General features: G+C 41.1%; 1 pseudogene; it reads right to left on the bottom strand.

Moving 5' to 3' along the window:
* Nucleotides 1-23,361, bottom strand: part of LOC132266228 (uncharacterized) — a 248,948-nt pseudogene that overhangs the window by 66,430 nt on the left and 159,157 nt on the right.

Raw genomic sequence — 23,361 nt, 5'->3', positions numbered from 1 at the left:
ATTTAATGGTGAATAGGGTAATTAGGTAAATACATCTAACTAGGGTTTTAATTACAGTATAAATTAGGGTTTTATATTATAGCCGTCGTCGATTTCTACGTTAATTGGATGGGCCGGTTAGGATTGTGAGTTGGACTTAAATGAACCTAGGGTTTAGGAAAACTCTATAAGTATAAGGTAGACGTCTGTGTAGGGTTTTTTTTAAACAAAGCACACGTTTTGTGGAAGTGAAGAAGGAAAAATGCAGTTTTTCACATTCTGCCAAGATTTGATCAAAGCTCCGATTCCGCTTCGTCCGTGGTCCGATCGAGCTGAATTTTGGAGGAGAGGTTCATGACTCAGTGATGCACAATATGAACGGTGGAGATCAGAGATTGTCCTTGGGAACAATGATTCGTACTCATGAACAGTAACCGGGTCGCACATGTTTTTTTTCCATTCTGTCCAGATTTCATCAAACATCCGATCCCGCTTCGTCCGTGGTCCGATCGAGCTAAAATTTGGAGGAGAGGTTTAGGACTCAGTGACGCATAAACTGAATGGTGGAGATCAGAGTTTGACCTCTAGAACAGTGATTTGTACTCGTGAACAGTAACCGGGTCGCACAGGTTTTTTTTCCATTCTGCCCAGATTTCATCAAACATCCGATCCTGCTTCGTCCGTGGTCTGATCGAGTTGAATTTTGGAGGAGAGGTTCATGGCTTAGTGACGCACAATCTGAACGGTGGAGATCAGATTTTGACTTCGGTAATAGTGTTTCGTACCCGTGAACAGTAACCGGGTTTTGGAACTCGCCGGGATTTTTTTAAGAAGACGACGTTGAAACTTTGAACAAAAGTTTCTGAGGCAAGATTCTATCCTTACTCTTTCCCTTAGGCTTCATACTCTTTGCACTCTTAAATGATTCCAGGATTAATGAAGATTAAACCAAACTAAAATGATATCTGTTTTGCTATGAAATTGGTAGTTACAGTAGCGTTGTATGCTTGTTCAACCTAGACTAAGCATGTTTGTGGATGCATTGTGGTTCTGTGGTTCACGTTTTTCCTTACCACTGCTAGTATAAATTATTGGAAGGATGGGTCTAGATGATAGCTATCTTAACTTCTGTAATAGCAACTGTTGGAACTTAAATACTAGGAGGATTTGAGTTTAACACTAGATCGGTTTTGTGGAACACTATAATTTGAGCATGTCTACATACATACTGTGAATATTGTTTTGATGCTTACATTATCACAGTTAGTATCAATTGTGGAGGTTAGGATTTTGTGATACATACCCTACATATCTGTATGTCATTTGTAAGGTGTTAAATGGAAGTTTTAATTAATTCTGGTCTTTATATCAGACTAAAGGGAACAACTTAAATTGGGCATGTATATGTTGTTGTTGTGACCCTGTTTATCAATACTTATTTTATCACTGCTAACATTGAATGTTGGATGTTGGCATTTAGTTGATATATACTTAATTTATTGGTATTATTGACTACTGGAGGATTGGAAAGTAGGCACCGGTATGGGACGGTGGCATATTAAGGATGGGTTTGGTTTTAAAAATAATACCATTACCCACCTACTTGGAATAAGGATGGGATTAACTAAAAGTTAAGTCCCGTGGATTTGTATTGTCATGGCAACTACTTGTTGAGCGGCAATGCCAGGGATTTTGGATGGATTTTATATATGTACTGTTATGGTGCCTCGGTATGAGCTTGAGCCTCAGGAACGATGGCTAGGGAGCGTATATGCATCGGGATGTGTAGCTAGCTACGATGGTTGGAGGTGTACCCTGTTTAGGTATAGGTACATATGCCCACTTCGTGTGCGTTTTAGCATGTTACCTCTATTCAGGTTGAGACCGGCCTGTAGTCCACTGAGAGTCCTTTAGTGTGACTATATATATATTTACGGACTATTAGCTATTGTTGAATTGTTTAGGATGTACATGCGTATCGGGCCTCTGTTTGGATTGTAGTAGTATAGAACTTGCGCGTGGGCCTGACCTACTTCTATTTTTCAGGTACACGACAGTTCCAGGCTTAGACGTGTTCGTGCTGAGCAGAGGTCTCTATTCACTCTTTCGACGATGTAGGGCTCTATCTATAGTTTTATTTCTGGACGTTTTTTACAGTTGTTCTATCTTCCGTTTGGATGTTTAATAGGGGTCCACTAGAGATGGATTCCCAAGTTGTAAACTGATGGAGTTTTGGAGTTTGGGTTTGATGGATTTTAATAATTATAATATTTTGCGGATTCTATTTTTAGTTCCTTCCAGCTTTAATTTCATTTTTTAATTTATTTTGTATTCCGTGTTCATTATAAAATATTAATTGTTTGATATTCCCTCGGGTTTGGGCCTGGGCCTGATCAACCCGTGTCTCGGATCCGAGGGGTATTACAGTAAGGTAGCATCAACGGCAACTAGCACCCGCCCACAGCACACAACTTGTACGGTAACATGACAGTATAAGGCACCAATTCATAACCTGCCCTTACTAGGTCTACCCATGAAACCTCTCGATACAAATGACTTCAATGTCAAAAATGATCATTACCAAAAGCACTACGGAAACCAACATTTTGTGAGAGTTAAGATATGGTCCAAAGATGTCCGGCCGGACCATCCTGGCCAATCCCAAAACTCTGACAACAATGCCATAGGTACCGCTATGCTTAAGGCCTTAAATCCTCAATACAAAAAGACCAACAATTTTAACATCTCAAAACACTACTATTAACAACATCAATAACGAATCCAAAGTCTGACAAGCAAAACAGCATCTCCAAAATCCCAAATATCATCTTAAAATAGATCAACTATAAAACTACTCACCGTAATCAAACATCGGATAAAAATTCCTATCACGGATAACTAGATCCTCGAAATACAAGTCCACGAAGTGGCACACACATCAAAATCTTGACAACCTAGGTCATAGAATGAGTCTCTCAAAATCGTACTTGACAACACCAAGGTAAATCAAAATTTCTCAATTTCGATCCAGTTATAAGCAACCACTGGAACTACGATTCCTCAAGGCCATGCCTAGTCATAACTAGGACGAGAAAACTCTACAAGCAAGCCATATCCAACAACGATCCTCCAAAATGAAAAATTAATCAATTTTAAAAAAAAAACTCACTTGATTTGGAGTCCGGATGAGGGAGAAAGGTCAAAAACAAAATCGACGTCGCGGCGGCCCGACGAAGGCCGTGACAGCTACAGTGCCATCAACCCACTACTGCTACAACTGAGAGTAAAAACGGGCATCTAAACGGACTTTTCTGGAAAAACTCAAAGAAGAAACCCCCCCTAAAATCAAGTTTTTTACCCGACTCGCGGACGGAAACCAAAAAAATGCATTGTATCTCTAGAGACCGTTGTTTCACCTTTCGCTTCCGCATTTCGGATCCGTTATCGGGTCATCTTTTGGTCATCACTAACGCACCGGGTTTACAAAACTTGGGCCGTCACACTCTTCATGAACAAAGCTCAGATACATCATTAGAAATATCTTTTCTCGGTTGTCCCACCGGGCGTGCCACAATATTTGGCCTGAAAAAAGCTGGTGCCGGTTCCAATGGAACCGGGTGGGCATGCCAGGAACTGCAGTAGTTCCAAAGAGAGATCCAAACAATATTCCAGAAGGAAGACTGTAGGACGAGGCGATTGTGTTGAGGTCTGGAATGAACACCTCTGGGTTCTTTTTGCCTTTGATAAAGGACTTCGAGAAAGTTAATTGGCTAGGAAGAACTATAAAATTACTTATGAAAGTAAATGAAGTGAAAAGTAAAGTGCAGAACTGAAACTAATCATATTGAAAGTGCATTGCAATGAGAAGTAAAGTTGTATTGAAATGCTTTGTTTGGCGTTGAGCAGACCTTCTAAGTTACAATATCATGCCCTATTTATAAAACTTAGTAATGCTAGCTTGTATGTAACAGCTTGCTTCCTAAGCTTCCATGTGTCCTATAACTTTTCATATAACCGTTTGTAACTACTTGCTTCCTTGGCTGCCATGTGTCCCATGACTTTGTAATGACCCGGTCTTTTTCCTCCTTTTCCATTTTCGATGATTTTTCATTTTTCGTCTTTTTTCCATTTTTCATTTTTCCTTGTGTAACCTCACTTCTAGTGTTCGGATTTGATTCCGGTTTTGCATGCATTCATGATATTTGATTTACATGACATTGATATTTTTACTTTTGTTGAAAAGCATGCTAGTTGCTTACTTTATTCATAAAGGGCATGAATGCATACTTTAGTATAATTATTCATAACTTTTGAGGTTTTAGTGTAATTATGTAAAATAATTATTTTTCATTTTAGGAACCTTTTTGCAATTTAATTTAGAAGATATTTTTTAAAAGGACCATTCTGCAATTTTTGGAAAGTGTGACAAGTGTCACACTCTCATGGAGCCACTTGTTGGCATTTGGGTGAAGAGACTTGGCACCATGACTCTTGACATTTGGAGGGTGGAGATTCACACATTTGTTGGCCTTAGATTAGTGCACATGTAGCTATTAATTTGTGACAAGTGTAGGCTTAGGATTAAGTCTAGGGTGGAGCATTAGATTAGTGACAAGTGTAGGATCAAGATTTAGTCTTGCATTATGTGTGTGTGAGAGGTAGTGCAAGAGCACATAATAAGTGGAGGATTTCTAACCCTTCCTCTCACTATTTTACACTTTACCTTTTTCATTTCATTGTCTCTCATGAACCCTAGCCAATCCACCATTGGAGGAAAACTTAGTTCATAGCTTTTCCCTTCAATTTGGCTCACTTCCATTCACCTTAGAGAAAAAACCTTAGGAGAGAAAAGATTCGTCACACTCTCCTCTTTAATAACCCTAAACTTGTTTTCCATTTTGTGTTTAGTAGCTTGGATTATAGAGATTCAATTCTCTATTGAGGTAGGGGTGGTAGTATGTTTATATTTTGAGTGTTTTAAGTCCTTTGGGGTTTAATATATATTGTATACATGCTTTTAATATGATAGTCTTACATATTATAGGAAACCCTCACTTGTTGACTTAGGGTTTGTTGAATTAAGCATGTATAATTTGTATACACCATGTGTAGAAAAGTTGTATGATTTAGTAGTGTGCTAAGTTCTAGTGTTTTCACATGTGGTAGTAATATAAAACTCTTGTAAAATTATAAATGCTATATGCAATTTCTATTGATTTAAATTGTTATCTTATGGTGGTGATGATTTTATATGCTTGTCGAGGACTTATTGTGGTTATTTTATAAGCTTGTTGCTAAATTGTAGATGATTAGTAGATAAAGTTTATTGTTGAGGCATGACCTAAGTTAATGAGTTAGTGATATTGTTTTATACATTATATCATGATGAATACTTATCATTCACGATGCCATTTTAGACTTGGAACCCTAAGACATGGTTTGTGTGGTTTCAAAGTACTTGTGCGCTTGTAAGGTGCTTGATATGCCTTATTATCTATGTATAAGTTTTGAACTTGATGTATTTTGGATTCTCTTAGGACATTGTTAAAGTGACATGGCTAAAGTTTGGCTTTAGTGCGGGAGGTATAAGTTCTCCCCAATTGAGAGAGTGCACACTAAGGTGGTCTTCCCAGCGGATTAATGCCCAAAATAACCATTTTGATCTTGGTTTAGTCCGAGACGTGATATCCAAGTATTCCACTAATTGATTTTGCATTAAATTCCAAGTTGACAACCAATGCTTAATTGTAACTTGTAATTTCTATTATTGGCGAATTGATGTTGTTAAGTACATTGGAATGCTTCCTTGTATTCGTCTATATTAATCTTGCAATGATATTAAAACTTTAGGGTATACGCATATGCTTCTTCTTACGAGTAACTTGATTACTCACCCTAGTTGTGTGGGTTATTTTACAGGTAAGGAGACCTTGTGCTTGGATGCTCATCATCCTTAGGGGCTCATGAGTACTTTGAAGCATTTTTGTATATTGACATGTACTTGTTTAGCATGCCTTCCTTTTGGATGTTATATTTTGTATACCATGGATGTATGGTATTTTATGAGCTAAGATGGCTTCTTTGATGTGTAATGTATATCTAAGAATTCTTGAAGATGCCTATTTTATATGTATAACATGAAGCCAAGTGCCATGTACATTTGTATCATATGTATGCTAGTTTAATTCCATAGTTTGTTTTATGAAATTATGAGAATTTGAGGTTTGATAGGTCGTATTTTGTATATGACGTGCTATGTGGCCATGGGCTATTGGAACACGTGTATTTATCCATATTACATTTGTGTGCATGATCGCTTTCAAGTTTAGAGTCATATTTTGCAAAATGAGCACATGGGAAGGCACTTATTTTCCACTTTTTATAAAAATCTGTTATAAGGGCATTTTGGGGATTTCCCTTTGAAAAGTAAAACTTCTTTTGACATGTTTGTATGGAAAACGTAATTTTAAGGGGAGGTTTCTTCTTCATGTTTTACAATAAAATGTCATCTTGGTCCCAGAAATTCCATGAAAAGTTCATTTTTCTGCAAAAATTTACTATTTCTGCTGCATTTGTTCAATTCTGGGTGAGTTAAACCGGTTCAGAGGGGCTGAACCAGTTCAAGGTGTCATTTTGGTCTAGAATGGGTGTACTACCCATGTTGAACTTGTTCAAGGAGGTTGAACTGGTTCAAGTCTTGCAGAACTATTTTGCAAGTTCAGCTTTGGCCTTCTAACTTTGAACTATCATAACTTCTTCATTTTAACTCCAAATTAGTCCGTTCTTAAGTCCGAACAGACCGCGTCAAAGTAAGATTTCCAATAGTGCAAAATTTAGTTTTAGATTCTTCTCTTAGCCCAAGATATCCTTATTTTAGTGAGAGGGTGTCAGTTTTAGTTCGAACCGGGATAGGGTTCGTTTGGGATTTTCACTTCCTTTGGCCTTGGGACTTCGTGTGAAGTTACCAAATGATGTTTTAGGATAATTTTGATCTCATTTGATTTGTTGTAAGTTAAATTCACTCAACTTAAGATAAATTGACCATTTTACCCTTGGTTCTTCTCTTATGGGGTTGTTGATACCCTTGGCTCCATTTTGCTTCCGTTGAGTCTCAAAACTCCTCAGAAGGTCACTCTTGTGTCTTATGGATGACGTACATCTCTAAAGACTTTGTTTAAGTTCTGGCTTCCGCATTTAGGATTCATTGTCGGGTCATCTTTCCTTCATCACTGACACACCGGGTTATAAAACTTGGGCCGTCACAAATGGTATCAGAGCCCCTAGATTTGAATACCTGAGAATGACGGGTTTTGAGGGCATATCATGCCTTTGTTGATTTACTTTGATGTGTTCACATGCTTTTGATAACATGTTTTGGCTTTATAACATGTTTATGTGCTTCTTGATAACACGTTTGGTAGTATAACATGTCTTCATGCTTATATGCCAATATGGTTAAGAGCATTCTCGTTTGACATGTATGCTTATTTGCTTAAGTGCTTAATTGTTTATACAGCTTTCTTTGATTGCTTTAGCATGACTGTATGTTGCATACCATGTCTTGCTTCGTGTTTTGTGCATTCATTGTGTGAGTTGCACTCGGTCATAATAACTTGTGTTATTGTTGACCTCCTTTCCTTCATACATTTAGCATCATGGTTGTCACACGTGGAGAGTCTTCGCGTTAGGGCATTGAGGAGCAGGTGGCTGACACCGAGTTCATGAGGGGTCCAGGGAGGCTCAGGATTCCAGTTCGTGGCGTGGATGCTGATCTACCATGGGCACCAACTTACGAGGAGCGGGTTACTCAGGGAATCAATCAGGGGATCGCTGAACCCCTACAGGAGTTGATACGCAGGCAGGTGGCAGGGATACAGATCCTGGCACCGACACCAGTGGTCAATGAGGCACTAGAGTACTTTATGCGGCTACAGAGGGTTAAGATTGATCCATTTGCGGGGAGTTCAGATCCACTAGTCTCAGAAGCTTGGTTGGACCTTATGGTTCACAAGTTGGACAGTATGGCGGTACCCACAGACAGGTTGAGGATTTCTTTGACAGCCTCTCTGTTCATGGAGGATGCAGATATCTAGTGGAGGTTTATGACCAATGTTAACAATGTTGAGTTGATGACTTGGAATGGGTTCAGGGGTTTGTTTTTCGAGCGCTTCTTTCCTAGGACTATGAGGCGGGAGATGAGAGCACAATTTGTAGGTCTTTATCAGGGCACCATGAGTGCCATTGAGTATGAGACAAAATTTACGTCTCTCTCTTGTTATGACGAGGATATGGTAGCAACAGATAAAGCCAGGGCAATGAAGTTTCAAGATGGGCTACATCTTGACATCAGGCCACGAGTCTCAATTCTTGATTTGAGGACTTACAGAGAAGTGCTCTAGAGGGCTATGCTAGCTGAAGCAGAGGAATGGGATCAGTTACAGATCATGGTTCACACAAACAGCCTCGCGGAGATAAACCATCATCTTCCGGGAGTCAGTGGAAGAAGGCCAGGGCAGGGAACAATACTCACTCACAGGGGGCATCGCAGTAGAACCGTTCTGCACCCATAGTTCCTGTATCTTCGGGATCAGCCCAGGGAGTGGTTTGTTACCATTGTCAGCAGCCGAGGCACATCAAGCCTTGTTGCCCACAGCTTTGGGCACAGGCCAGTCAGACTTCAATTTCTACAAAAACAGGGCAGGGAGCTTGCTTTTTTTGTAAGCGGCCAGGTCATCTCAAGAAGGATTGCGTAAGGTTGTTGAATAAGTCACCTAGTGGCATAGATTCACAGACAGTACCGACACAGTCTACAATGGTTCAGTCTGGTTTCAGAGTTCCTCAGGCACCACAGCCAGTGGCGCCAGTTGGCACTTATCCAGCCAGGGGTTCTACACCTACTGCTTCTACATATCAGTCAGGCTATCAATGCAGTTCATAGTAGGGCTCAGGGACTCAGGGACGAGCTTACGCTCTTCCACAGGCAGATGCTTCCGCAGGCACCTCTTCAGTTTGAGGTATCTTTCCAGTTTTCAGTTCTTGGGCACAAGTTATTGTCGACATAGGTGCATCACATTCTTTCATTTCTACATCATTTGCATATTCATTGGGTCTGGAGGTCACACTTAGGGATAGACTTCTCTGTGTTGACACGCCAGTTGGGGGACCAGTGTCTTTGGATCGTGTTTGTCGGGGTTGTGCGATTGAGATAGCTAGGCAGACCTTAGAGTTCAATTTCATTGTTCTCGACATGACGGGCTTTGATGTCATTCTCGGGATGGATTGGTTGTCATTCTTTCGGGCTACGATTGATTGCTTCCACGGGAGGGTGTTCGTTTGCACTCCCAAAGGAGATTGTTTCCATTTAGTGGGAAATCGGAGTGATTCCTACCCAGCGATGGTTTTCAGTATTGGTAACTTGGAGTCGCCATAGATCCTACTTGGCTAGTTTGCTAGTTAACGAGGATAGCAGTTTGGGCCATGTTTTTCAGACAGTTGTTGAGGATTTTGTTGATGTCTTTCCAGAGGAACTGACAGAGTTACCTCCTTTAAGGGAAGGTGTTTTTGCCATTGATGTCATTCCCGATACAGCGCCCATCTTTATTGCACCGTACCGTATGGCACTGGCAGAGCTTGATGAGCGGAAGGGTCAGTTAGATGATTTTAAAGCTAAGAGCTTTATTCGTCCTAGTGCTTTACCATGGGGAGCACCGGTTATTTTTGCGAAAAAGAAGGATAGGTCTTTGAGACTTTGCATTGATTATCGAAAGTTGAATCACGTTACGATTAAGAAAAGATATCCTTTACCTAGGATTGATGACTTATTTGATCAATTAAAGGGAGCGACATGCTTTTCAAAGATTGATTTGAGGTCGGGATACTATCAGTTAAGGGTTAAGGATGAGGATATATCCAAGACCGCTTTTTACATACGGTATGGCCATTATGAGTTTCTGGTGATGCCATTTGGTTTGACCAATGCTCCAGCAGCTTTTATAGATTTAATGAACCTTGTATTCAGTGACTATCTTGACAAATTTTTGGAGGTGTTCGTTGACGACAAACTCTTGTACTCAGCTTCGAGGGAAGAGCATGAGTATCACTTGAGGGTAGTTTTACAAATCCGTAGGGATAACCGATTGTATGCCAAGTTTGAGAAATGCGAATTTTGGCTACCGGAGGTAAAGTTCCTTGGACATGTTGTGTCAGGGGGCATTGTTACAGTGGATCTATCTAAGGTTGAGTCTGTGATGGATTGGGAGCGTCCGAAGACAATGTTTAAGGTTCGGAGCTTTCTTGGCCTAGCCGGCTATTACAGGAGGTTTGTTCGGGATTTCTCTCATTTAGCGGCACCTATGACTCGACTTACTCGCAAGGGAGTCAAGTTCATATGGAATGAGGCTTGTGATTTTGCTTCTTAGGAGTTAAAGGTCAGATTGACATCAGCTCCAGTTTTGATCATACCTAAACGTGGTTTGGGTTACGTGGTTTATTGTGATGCTTCGCGAGAAGGATTGGGTTGTGTCTTGATACAGGCAGAACGGGTAGTTGCTTATGGGTCTCGATAGTTGAAGACTCACGAGTTAAACTATCCGACACATGACTTGGAGCTAGCAGAAGTTATCTTTGCCCTGAAAGGGTGGAGACATTATTTGTACGGGGAGAAGTTTAATGCTTTCTCCGATCATAAGAGTCTCAAATCTCTCAAAAGGATTTGAATTAGAGACAGCGCAGATGGGTTGAGTTCATAGAGGACTACGACTTTGAGTTACAGTATCATCCGAGGAAGGCCAATGTGGTGGCCAATGCATTGAGTAGGAAGTCACGGGGTACTCTTGCAAGCATGTCCATTCACAGATGGAAGATGCTAGAAGAGCTTGCAGATCTTGGTTTGCAGTTGTATAAGGATGTTTCACCGGCTATTTTGTTTAGCCTTATGGCTCAACCGGCTCTTGTTAGTAGAGTTATTGATGCACAGCAGGAGGATGGGGAGATGAAGTCCATCCACGATTGAATTACAGGTGGCGAGAATGTAGAGGGTTGGACCTTGCATTCAGATGGTGGTCTCAGGTACAGAGGGAAGATGGTTTGTGACGACCCTAGTTTTTAGGCCAGTGTGTCCTGTGATGAACCGTGAGGATGATCCGATAACGGATCTGAATGCGGAAGCGAAAACAAATAACAAGACTCTAAGAAGTTAAAGTGACCTTTCATGAGGTCGTGGAACTCAACAAGAACTGATGCGGAAGCAAAAGATCGAAAATATGACAAATAAGCCCCCAGGGGCAAAATAGTCATTTTTAAAAACTGTAGATTCGGGTGCCACTGAGCACACCGCTGGAAGGACAATGAAAAAATAATCAAGATGGACTCAAGAATCGCATGATTCGGAGTCCGAACGAAGGAGAAACGGCATGACGAAGAAAAACGAGCACTTAAAACAAAAGGGTAAACTGATAATTATCCAGGATAAACCGGGTGCAACAGAGAACACCGTTGGAAAGACAGCGAAAAATTAGTCAAGTTCAAAAAAAAAAATTCACTTGAATCGGAGTCCGGACGAAGGAGAAAAGCCCAAAAGAAGAATTGACGTCGCGGCGGCCCAATGAAGGGCCATGGCGCACACGGCGCCCATGCGCGAGCCCACCGGCGTGCACGCAGGCACCCAAAGACATGGCTGGTGGCAGCCCTTGGCTACTGCTACATTTTTTTTTTATCTGCCCATAACTGAGGCTTGAAACGGAGGTCAAGACGAGTTTTTCTGGAAAAACACGAAAAAGAAACCCCCCTTAAAATCGAGTTTTCTACCTGACATCGCAAACGGAATCGAAAAAAACTCATTGTGAAATCCCAAAAATGCCCCTAGATCAGAACTGAACAAGAGGATCATAAATCTGCTAAATGAAAACTGGAAGCTGAAACTTCACGAGGGATTTCTGATACCAAGACGACCTTTTCTAGAAAAACACAAAAAAGAAACCCCCCCTAAAATCACGTTTTCTAAGTGACCATGTTGAAAGAAGAAAATAAAACTGAGGTGAAAGGTCCATAATGCCCCTAGATCAGAATATGCAAAAAAAAATGCGAAATGAATTCACAAGAGGCTTAAAACACAAACGATGAGGTTTTGCCCGGAAACGACTATGCACGCAAACGTAACTTACTTATTTAGACGTGATTGGTTGAGTCGATTACAATTATAAATCAACCTTCGCAATAGCACGAATCATTGTAAAATAGGGCTATTGGTCGGGTAAGTCAAACCACCGGGAATGCGCTAATCTATGGCAACCTAAGTGTTTAGAGTCTTTTTAGAATGATAGAGGTGTTCATAGAGGATTTGTTGGTTGTCACTTAAGCTATGAAATTAAAGTGCATCAAATAAAAGCATGCAAGAATTTAAAGAAGATGAAATACAAGTAAAGCGGACTAGGGAAGTGAATCCGCCTCCATCCCTATACACATGCTAGGTTAGAGCTAAATTGGGAGAAAACAATATATATATGGTCATGATACATAGCACACTTGGTTGCTATAATATCCTCAAGAAGCTCATTAAATCTCAAGCAAGCATGATCCATCAAAGGTGAACATGTTTAGACTACCTAACTAAGGTGTAGCTTAACCACATTTACTTGAATGAAAGACTATCAAGCCCTAGATAAAATGACGAAGCACATGAAGGTAAGAAATAAGCATAAATCATCAAAGGTTTCACCTAAGCAATGATCTATCAAAGTCCTCCAACTCCATGCCATTAAAACAATTCCATGATCTCACTACCATTGTCACCATGAGAGTGCAAGCAACATGATTAAAAGAATAAACCATCAAAGATAGGTAATTGACTCAACATTAATCATTTAAATACATGAAGATCCATTACAAAAGGCAAAATGCTCTAGACCATGAAAAGACCAAAGAATATACATTGTAATCCCCAAAAATATAGCCTAAATTAGAACATGCGTACAAGGGAGGGGCCTCATCACCTCCCTAGATGGAGGATTAGTTACCCATGGAAGCTTTAGAAGAAGGAAGAAGCTTGGTTGCAACCTCTATTTTCGAGCTCCCTTCCCTTGGCTTCAAGAACTCTATCTTTTTCTCCTCTTTCTCTCTCCAAAAATCTTGCAAAGATCAGATATGATGTTATGTGTGGTCCTCATCCTTTTGTAGACATTCCTCTCCACCAAACAAGGCTCAAAACCCCACCAAAAGACATCTCCAACCAACCCATAAAGATGGAAATCAGAGATGAGGGAAACAAGGTGCAAGTGGGCTGAAGTGATGGTTCCCGGAGAGTAGTCTACCCATAGTTCGAGCGCTCGAACTAAGCACTTCGAGCGCTCAAAGTTAGACCAGTATACTCCTTCCTCTTGACCTGTTTTGCACTACTTTGGTAGAATAGCCATAACTTTCTGCTCCAAACTCCAAATGATGAACCGTTTAAAGATTTAGAAAGTCAATTCAAAGCTCTAAATATGTCATGTTTTAATGGAAGTCCAGTTCTTGAGTTTGATTGGTCAAAAATGGCGATCAAAGTCAGATTCCACTGCTGCCAGAACTTAGCCTTGAGCACATTGCTATTCAAAGATTGAATAAAACACCATTTTTGCTCCTTTTTGGCCAATGAACCTGAAAATATATAAAAACGTGCAAATAAAGATAATTTACAAAGAATAATCAAATAATGGATTTAACTAATGCAGCTAAAGGCGCTTGAATATGCAATATTCGTCGCTTATCACACCCCCAAACTTACATTTTGCTAGTCCCTTAGCAAAACTAAAATGAAATACTCAATGAAATGACAACAATGGGAATGCTATCACAAAATCAACTATGACAAAATGAAATATAAATATAGCTCAAATATAACTCGAAACAGACACAGGACTGGAGACGGGGTCATTGAGTAGACTACCATGCATATATGAAGCATTGATACAAAAATTGGCTAAACACATTTCAATATACATGCATCAACATCCTAGTCCATATAAATAACTCAATTGTCATCTCTTGACTGGAAATCAACTCTAGCTTCAGTGAAAGTGGATTGGATTCACAACATGCGGCTTTTACTTTCTTTTTCCAATTTCAAGACACAAGTCTTCAAATCATTGAATTCCCTTTTAAATGAAGTCCCTAAGGCATGAATTTATTTACAAAACAACTTTGTTGCTTGTTGACAATTTATTTTAACTCAAAAATGATACATAAAATGGTTGTGCAATGCTGAAATCCTTTAAGCTTTCTAACCAACCCATATAGCAAGCGTTAGGCCAACAACTCCCAAACCAGATGGCTTTAGGGTGCTGAGTGTTGAGACACTCCTAGGGCTTAATAGCTCGAATTGGCAAGGCTACGAACTCCAACGAACCATGTTTATAAAAATATTTTTGAATGACCGTGCAATGTCTAAGTCTTTTAAGCTTTCTGACCAACCCATATAGCAAGCGTTAGGCCAACAACTCCCAAACCAGATGGCTTTAGGGTGCTGAGTGTAAAGACACTCCTAGGGCTTAATAACTCAAGTTGGAAAGGCTACAAACTCAAACTGGTCATTATTTTCTTTTTCTTCTTCTTTTTTTTTTTTTTTTTTTTTTTTTTGTTTCTTTGTTTCTTTCTTTTTTTCACACCAAAGGTATCCATCTATTAGGTTCATCAATTCAGATTAACTAGGTCAAGATAACGGTTAATCAAGTTATATGCCTCACGGTTAAGTTTCCAATGTGCATCTGTGCATTGTGAAGCATAAAAGAGTGTAAAATCCAGCGAGAATCTAATTGAGACATTTATACAGACTAATTTGAATCCACATGATCACTTTAAATTCGCATTTTTCTTTATTTTCAAAAATTCACAATTGCTTCTATATACACGGTATTAAACATATGCTTTATCTCCGACAAGTTTCAAATTATACTGTCATTACTTAGCAAAAATATGGAACCAACAATGCAACTTGCACTCCCAAACTGGAAGTACACATTGTCCTCAATGTGGGAGACAAAGATGGATAAATAAAGGGCATAAGGGATAAAAGGAACAAAAATACCAAGTGGAGCGACGAAGGCAAAGGTTTCCAATTATATAAAAGCGCAAAATGCTTCCCCCAAACTTGAAATGTGCCACCTGTAATAGGACACGAAGAAAAGGCAGAACAATGACAAAAATAGTAACAAATAGTAAAATATGGACGGAAAATTGCTGAAAAGAAGATAACAGAAGTGTTAAAGGATTTTCATTCATAATAACATGATTACAAAAGGAACTGAAAGTCAATCATGTTGAACCAGAGCAACTTGTGCATAGCACAATCCTAAAGTTGAAAAGTAAAACAAAAACAGAAAGGAAACATACACAAATACAAAACAAAATGATAAAGTCCAAAACTGGCAACTATCTACGGGGTCGGGGGAAAACGGGCGAAGATAGCATTGAGGAGAGATTGAGTCTCACGCCAGTCCTCCTGTGCCACGCGACAGTCCTCCGCCGCAACACGGCAGTCGTCTATAGCAAGACGATGGTCTTCTTCGGCATGGAAGTAGTCCTCACGCACAGTCCGAGTGTAGTCGGCCAAAGAAATCTCAAAACGATCCATCCGCTCATGAATACGGGCAAGACTAGCCCGGATGAAGGCCTGGTCTAGAGGAAGATCAACAGGAGGCTCGTCCTTTTCAGCGTCCTCCGCCATGGGGTCATCCTCAGAAAAAGGAGGAGATGGAGAGTGGGGCAAAGGAGGAGCAGTGAGCCGAGGGTTCCGAGAATGGCTTAGAACATTGGTCCACTGGCGGAGAGTAAAAGTTTGAATCTTTTTGCCCCTTGGTTCATAAGGAGGAACAATGAAGCCTTTGTGCTTCAAGAGCTTGATAACAAAGAATGGTAATGGCAAAGGCCGATTTTTAAGACGCTGTTGCCGTGCGTTGATACACTCGTCCCAAAACCACATAAATGTATCCCAAATGAGTTCTGGGACAGAGAACCATTTGCCTTGGTCCATGGCATACAAGGCTTGCAACATCAGGCCTCGGCGCTCGGTGCTGTGCGCCAAGGGGTAAACATTATGCTTGAGAACGGAGTCAAGGAACCAAACTCGCTCCGGAAGGGTGGATTTGAGGGTAAAGCTCCGAGGTCGATGAGGGTCATCCACGTTGCAAATGGCAGCGACAACCTGCTCCACAGTTAAAGTATCTGGCTCCTCATATAAAGGGAGATTCTCACGATTGACAATGTCATCGGGGCACTCCAGAGGACAGCCAGAGACCGCCACCATGTCAGCAAGAGTGAAGGAAAAAGGGATGCCATCAATGGATGTGGTAAGAGTGACCGGCGGCTCTTCGGGGCAATTAAGATTCTGGAAGAAGAGCCGCACTACACGGGGGTAGGTGACCTTGGCAATGGGTTGGCAAATGTGCTGAAGGCACCGGTTAACTAGCTCCGTGGCAACCCATGAAGTGGTGGGAAGAGTGTCAAAGACACCCGTGAGCGGGAAGAGAAGCTCATAATTGAGCTTTTTGTCGAGCCAAAGGGCTTGGGGCTGTTCATAAGGAATGACGGGAACATCCTCAGAGGGTCTAGGATGACGGGAAGGGCCGGCACGAGACATTTGGAGAGGCGAACTTGGTTGGGGAATCTCAGCGAGCACCTGGTATGCATAAAGAAAGAAAGGATGTGAGAATGAGAGGAATTTATGAAGAAACCCAAAAAATTTCAGACACAATGCTCTCTATGATAGAGCATAGCAACAAGCACAATCAAACTCTAAGGATTTGATGCCCATACTCCTCAAATGTAATATAAATGGAACACAAAGATTGAAGAGAAAGAGGGAAGAGACATACCTTGAAAGAAGAGTGGAGAGAAGCACGGATGGAATGAGGAGGAATAGTGGGGGTGATGGTTATATATATAGGGATGGATGAAGAAGAAGGAGAGGAGTGAAATGGGTGGATGAATTATGAAAGGAGAGTAGTGGGATGTGGGTAAATGAAGGAGAGTAGTGGGATGTGGGTAAATGAAGGAGAGAAGTGGGATGGGTTAGGAGTTAGTGGAGGGAGAAAGGAAGGTGGAAAGGTTAAGGTTGTGGGTTGATGGAGGGAGTGGGGGGGTAGAAGAGAAGTAATGGGAGAGAAGAAGTTGGAAATGAAGGGAGGAGGTCGTGGGTTGAGGACCTGGAAAGACGCGAGAGAGAGAGAGTTCAAATTTAAAAAGTGGGGAAGGAGGGTTCGAGCGCTCGAAGTTAAGCCTTCGAGCGCTCGAACTTAAGGCAGTGAGTTTCAAGCGCTCGAAGTGTGTACTTCGAGCGCTCGAAGTTGAGGCAGTGAGCTTCGATGGACTTTCGAGCACTCGAAGTGTGTACTTCAAGCGCTCGAACTTGAGGCAGTAAGCTCTTAAATGAAAATTGGAAGTTTCGAATGCTCGAAGCTTGGACTTCGAGTGCTCGAAATTTGACCAGTGAGCAAAGCTTGGGTGAAATGACTGAAATTGCCAATTTGCCAACATCTCTTCAATGCATAAATGGAATTTGGAGAAAATTTTCCAATAATGCATTAAAAATGAGAGGTTACACACATGTGTAGCATTCCAAAGATCCGATGAACTTGCCGAATAGAGCTGAAAATTTCCGGGAATGAAAACAAGGGTTGCAGAAGGCCAAAGAAAACCAGTCTGAATTTTTGGACAACAATTTAAGAGAATTCCAGATAAGGTTAAATTTTGGCTTTCCTTAGCAATTTCCCAGAAAATTTCAAAGCCCAGGCAATTGAAAATGTAGAGAAGCCTGGAAATAGAAAGAAGTGCTTCTCATGCTGTGCTAAATTTAAAGTCGATAGCTAGATGAAGCTAGAACAGGCATCAATCCTCGTAAATTGGGTCCGTCAAGAGGACTTTCTCAATTTTTCGGGTTGGGACTATGCCGTCAATGCAAGGCTTAAGCCGTTGGCCATTAACTTTAATGAGCGATCCTTTTGTCGGATCTTGGAGTTCGATTGCTCCATGAGGGAAGACAGTAGTGACGATGTATGAACCATCCCATCTTGACCGGAGTTTATCGGGAAAGAGTTTCAAGCGGGAATTGAAAAGCCAAACCTTTTGTCCTGGGGCGAAGGACTTGCTAACAATGTGCTTGTCATGAAAAGCTTTAGTCTTTGCCTTATAAATTTTGGCATTTTCATATGCATCATTTCGGATTTCCTCAAGTTCATTTAGTTGCAAAGCACGATTAAAGCCGGCCTGTTTGAGATCAAAATTTAGCCTTTTTATGACCCAAAAAGCACGGTGCTCTAATTCTACTAGAAGATGACACGCTTTGCCAAAGATAAGTCGATATGGCGACATGCCAATGGGGGTTTTATAAGCCGTCCGGTAAGCCCAAAGTGCATCGTCTAGTCTTAGTGACCAATCTTTGCGGTTCGGTCGAACCGTTTTTTCCAAAATGTGCTTTATCTGCCGGTTAGAAACCTATACTTGACCACTCATTTGAGGATGGTAAGGTGTAGCAACCTTATGGATGACGGAATACTTAGAAAGGACAGATTTAAGATAACGATTTCTGAAATGTGATCCGCCATCGCTGATGATTGCTCGGGGCGTACCAAAACGACTAAAGATGTTAGATTGAATGAACTCGATCACAACTTTATGATCACTGGTTCTGGTGGCCGCGGCTTCCACCCATTTAGAAACATAGTCCACCATTACAAGGATGTACTCGTAGCCATAAGAAGATAGAAATGGTCCCATGAAGTCGATTCCCCACACACCAAAATTTTCAATTATTAATATGGAATTAAGGGGCATCATGTCTCTTTGGGACATGGATCCGAGCCTTTGGCATTTTTCACATGATTTACAGAAATTGTATGCATCTCGAAACAAGAAGGGCTAATAGAATCTGCTTTGAAGAACTTTGTGAGTGGTCTTTTGTGGTCTCAGTTTCGGGAATACATCGTCGGATGATTTGGTCCGGGCAGTATTTGAATAGCTCCGGATCTTCCCAAAAGAAATGCTTGACTTGGGAAAAGAACCGGTCCTTCTCTTGTTTGGACCAATGAGTTGGAATTTTACCTACCGCAAGGTAGTTAACAATATCCGCAAACCATGGAAGATTTGCATGGGAAATCTGGAAGAGTTGCTCATCCGGAAAAGAATCACGGACAACAGCGAAATCGAAAGATTTTTCAATGAGTAAGCGAGAGAGATGATCGGCAACAACATTGTCTGCCCCTTTTTTATCCTGGATTTCAATGTCGAACTCTTGAAGTAAGAGTATCCATCGAATCAAGCGAGGTTTGGTCTCTTTTTTTGATAGCAAATGCCGAAGGGCGGCATGATCAGAGAAAACTATGACCTTAGAACCTAGAAGATAGGAGCGGAATTTGTCCAAGGCATAAACTACAGCTAGCAACTCTTTTTCAGTAGTTGTGTAATTTAATTGAGCATCAGAAAGAGTTCGACTAGCGTAATAAATGACGTATGGGAGCTTGTCCACACGTTGGCCCAAAACCGCGCCTAATGCATAGTCGGATGCATCACACGTGATCTCAAAAGGAAGAGACCAATTAGGCGGTTTCATTATTGGGGCAGATGAGAGGAGAGTGCGAAGTTTAATGAAAGCTTCCATACAAGCTTCATCAAAATCGAATGGAACATCCTTGGCTAAGAGATTACACAAGGGCCGTGAGACTTTGCTAAAGTCTTTGATGAAGCGACGATAGAATCCGGCATGGCCAAGAAAAGAACAGATTTGACGGACAAAATTCAGAGGAGGAAGATTAGAAATTAACTCAACTTTGGCCTTGTCTACCTTGATTCCCCGTTTAGAGATGACATGTCCTAGAACAATGCCTTCTTGGACCATGAAATGGCTTTTCTCCCAGCTTAGAATTAGATTTGTCTCCTTACATCTTTGGAGTACAAGAGATAAATTGTTGAGACAAGAATCAAATGAGGAGCCAAAGATAGAAAAATCGTCCATGAAAACTTCCAAGAATTTTTCAACCATATCGGAAAATATGGACATCATACACCTTTGAAACGTTGCAGGAGCATTGCATAGCCCAAAAGGCATGCGTCGATATGCAAAAGTTCCAAAGGGATATGTGAATGTTGTTTTCTCTTAATCTTGAGGGGCGATTGCCACTTGGTTATAGCAGGAATAACCGTCAAGAAAATAATAGTAACTTTGGCCGGCTAGCCTTTCTAGGATTTGATCAATAAATGGTAATGGAAAATGATCTTTCCTAGTTGACGAATTGAGCTTCCGGTAATCAATACACACACGCCACCCGGTGGTGGTTCGTTGTGGCATGAGCTCACCCGCTGAATTTTCAACAACGGTGAGACCGGATTTCTTGGGAACAACTTGTGTGGGGCTTACCCACTTGCTATCAAAGATGGGGTAAATGATTCCCGCATTTAGCAATTTTATTACTTCCTTCATGTTAGGATTTAACCGGCGCTGAACCTCTCTAGTAGGCTTTGCGTCATCCTCCATATGAATGCAGTGCAAACAAATGGAGGGGTCAATTCCCTTCAAGTCAGCCACTGCCCAACCAATAGCTTCTTTGTGCTCTTGTAGCACCGCTAAAAGGTTGGTTTCTTGGTCCTTTAAAAGATCCGATGCAATGATGACCGGGAGAGTTTGATTTGAACCAAGGAATACATACTTGAGATGGGCCGGGAGCGGCTTAAGCTCAAGTAGTGGTGGAGATTTCAGAGACGGAACCGGAGGAGTAATGGAAAGCTGAGGAAGCGGCTCTCTTGGAATTTTCCAAGGGGGAATATCCATGATAGCGTCGACATCAAGCAAAGAATTAACTTCTTGGATGGATTAGTCAATATCAAAGTTTAAGAAGTCGAAATGAGACATGCAAGTTTCAAGGGGTTCCTTGCTTAGAATGAAGGGGAGAGATTCTTCAACCACTTCATCAATGACATCAACAAGAAAACAATCATCCTCATTGGAAAGATGTTGAGTTGTATGAAAGATATGGAGTTTGACTTGCATGTTTCCAAAAGCAATGTCTATCACCCCAGTTCGGCAATTAATTGATGCATTAGCCGTAGCTAAGAATGGCCTACCAAGGATCACTGGAATATGCTTTCTTGGATCGTGGACCGGTTCCATGTCAAGAACCACAAAGTCTACCGAGAAGTAGAATTTGTCCACTTGGATGATAACATCCTCAAGAATGCCTCATGGATGCTTGACCGATCTATCGGCAAGTTGCAAAACCACGGAAGTCGGCTTCAAATCTCCCAGGCCAAGCTGTAAGTAAACTGAGTATGGAATTAAATTCACACTAGCTCCTAAGTCAAGGAGGGCCCTATCGATTTTGTTGTAACCAATGACACAAGAGATTGTGGGGGCACCCGGATCCTTATACTTTGGAGGAGTGCTGTGCTGAATGATAGCACTAACATTTTCAGTTAACCTCACTTTCTTTGGCAAATGACTTTTAGAAGTGCGCTTTTGAGTGCACAAGTCTTTGAGAAATTTCGCATAGGGAGGGATTTGCTTGATAGCATCCAAGAGGGGCAAGTTGATCTTCACTTGCTTGAAAACTTCCCATATGTCTTGAATTTTATAATTCTTGTTCCCAATATGTGTTGACTCTTGAAGACGTTGCGGAAACGGAGCTTTTGGCTCATAAGTAGTTTCCACATTTGGGTTAATATGTGTGGTATTTCCGTGAATTGTATTTGGACGAGAAGAGCTTGGAATTTGATTGGAAGAGCTTGAATTTGGATTTCTCAAAAAAGGTTCTTTTCCATTTTTGTCTCCATCAACCTTGTTGTCAACCACTCTACCACTCCTAAGGGTGGTGATTGCTTGAACATGCTAATGACTCGGCCCACTCGATGGAGGGGTTTCATCAATCGCATGCATCCCTCTAGGATTTTCAAATGGTTGAGCGGGAAGCTTACCCTTATACTTTTGAAGCAATTGGTTCACAGAGTTAGCTATTTGGCCCACTTGATTTTCAAGCTTAGCTATGGATTGAGTATGAGAGTGAACCATTTGAAGAGTAGGCTGCAAAGATGTCAAGAGTTGCTTGTTGGAGTCCATGATTTGCTTGTTTAATGACTCCATCATTTGCTTGTTTGCAGCCATAATTTCATTAGTTGGGTACACCGGAGGTTGATTAGAGACATTTGGATTATACGGAGGACGGTAGCTTGAGGAGGCTGGAAATTGCCTATTTTGAAATTGAGGAGGGGGCTGATTTTGATGCCCTTGATTTTGGAATTGGGAATTTTATGAGGCTTGTTGCCGCCACAAAAAATTAGGGTGATCTCGCCATCCCGGATTGTAGGTATTGGAATAGGGATTATTCCCGGATCTTGAGAACATGGCATTAGCCTGCTCTTCATTTGGATTGGAATATTGCTCCGGTGTGGGGCAATCTTCCGTGAGATGGAATGGACTAGTACATGATGAGCATACCGAACTTGCCGAATTTTGAGATAATGAAGGAGAGAGATGTGGTGCCATCAATTGATAGAATTTATGAGCTATGGCATCCACTTGGGATGATTCCTCCCTTATTGATTTTAGTTGACACGGGTTGGTGTTCTTTGCATTGGTTGAGGTCGGAGCCTTACGAGAATTATGTTGAAGTGAATTTTCGCTTAAATTCTCTAGTAGGGTCCAAGCCTCATCTGCATTCTTGGACATGAACAGCCCACCACAAGAAGAGTCAACCATGAATCTATGGGGTTCGGTTAAGCCAGCATAGAAAGCTTGCAATAATTGCCATTTTGGAATCAAATGATGCGGACATTTTCTAAGAAGGTCTTGTAGCCTTTCCCAAGTCTCGTAGAGTTGTTCTCCATCTGTTTGAGAAAAGCTAAGAAAGGAACGCCTCATTTGGTTGGTTTTACTCACCGGATAATACTTCTTAAGGAATTCTTGCTGTAATTGAGCCCAAGAAGTGATGGAATTTGGAGTGAGTGAGTTTAACCAATACTTTGCCCTATCTTTTAAAGAAAATGGGAAAAGATGCAGATGGAGTGCATTCTTAGGAAAACCTCTCAACCGGATGGTCGAACAGATTTCAAGGAATTCATCAAGATGCTTATACGGATCTTCATTATCAAGGCCATGGAAAGATGGAAGCATTTGAATGGTACTTGATTTGATCTCATATTGAGCCGCATCAATGTTTGGCATCACTATGCATGAAGGTGAAGCATATGTAGTAAGGATGAAATGGTTCCTGAGAGTCATTGGCTCTTCATTTGGAATTTTGGCCCTAATTCCCTCATTTCTAACATCTCCTACATTTTTAGCCATTGTGTTAAATTCAGTTTCAAGCTCTCTTACGCTAGAAGATTCCCTAAGGTTTCATCTAAGAGTTCTTTCAAGTGAATTTATGT

The sequence above is a fragment of the Cornus florida genome, unplaced genomic scaffold (assembly GCF_030987335.1).
Source record: "Cornus florida cultivar Cherokee Brave unplaced genomic scaffold, ASM3098733v1 CherokeeBrave_3.0.0_Hap2_Chr07, whole genome shotgun sequence".
Lineage (NCBI taxonomy): Eukaryota > Viridiplantae > Streptophyta > Magnoliopsida > Cornales > Cornaceae > Cornus > Cornus florida.
Note: the sequence above shows the minus strand (reverse complement) of the source record. Positions and strands in the feature narration are given on the sequence as shown.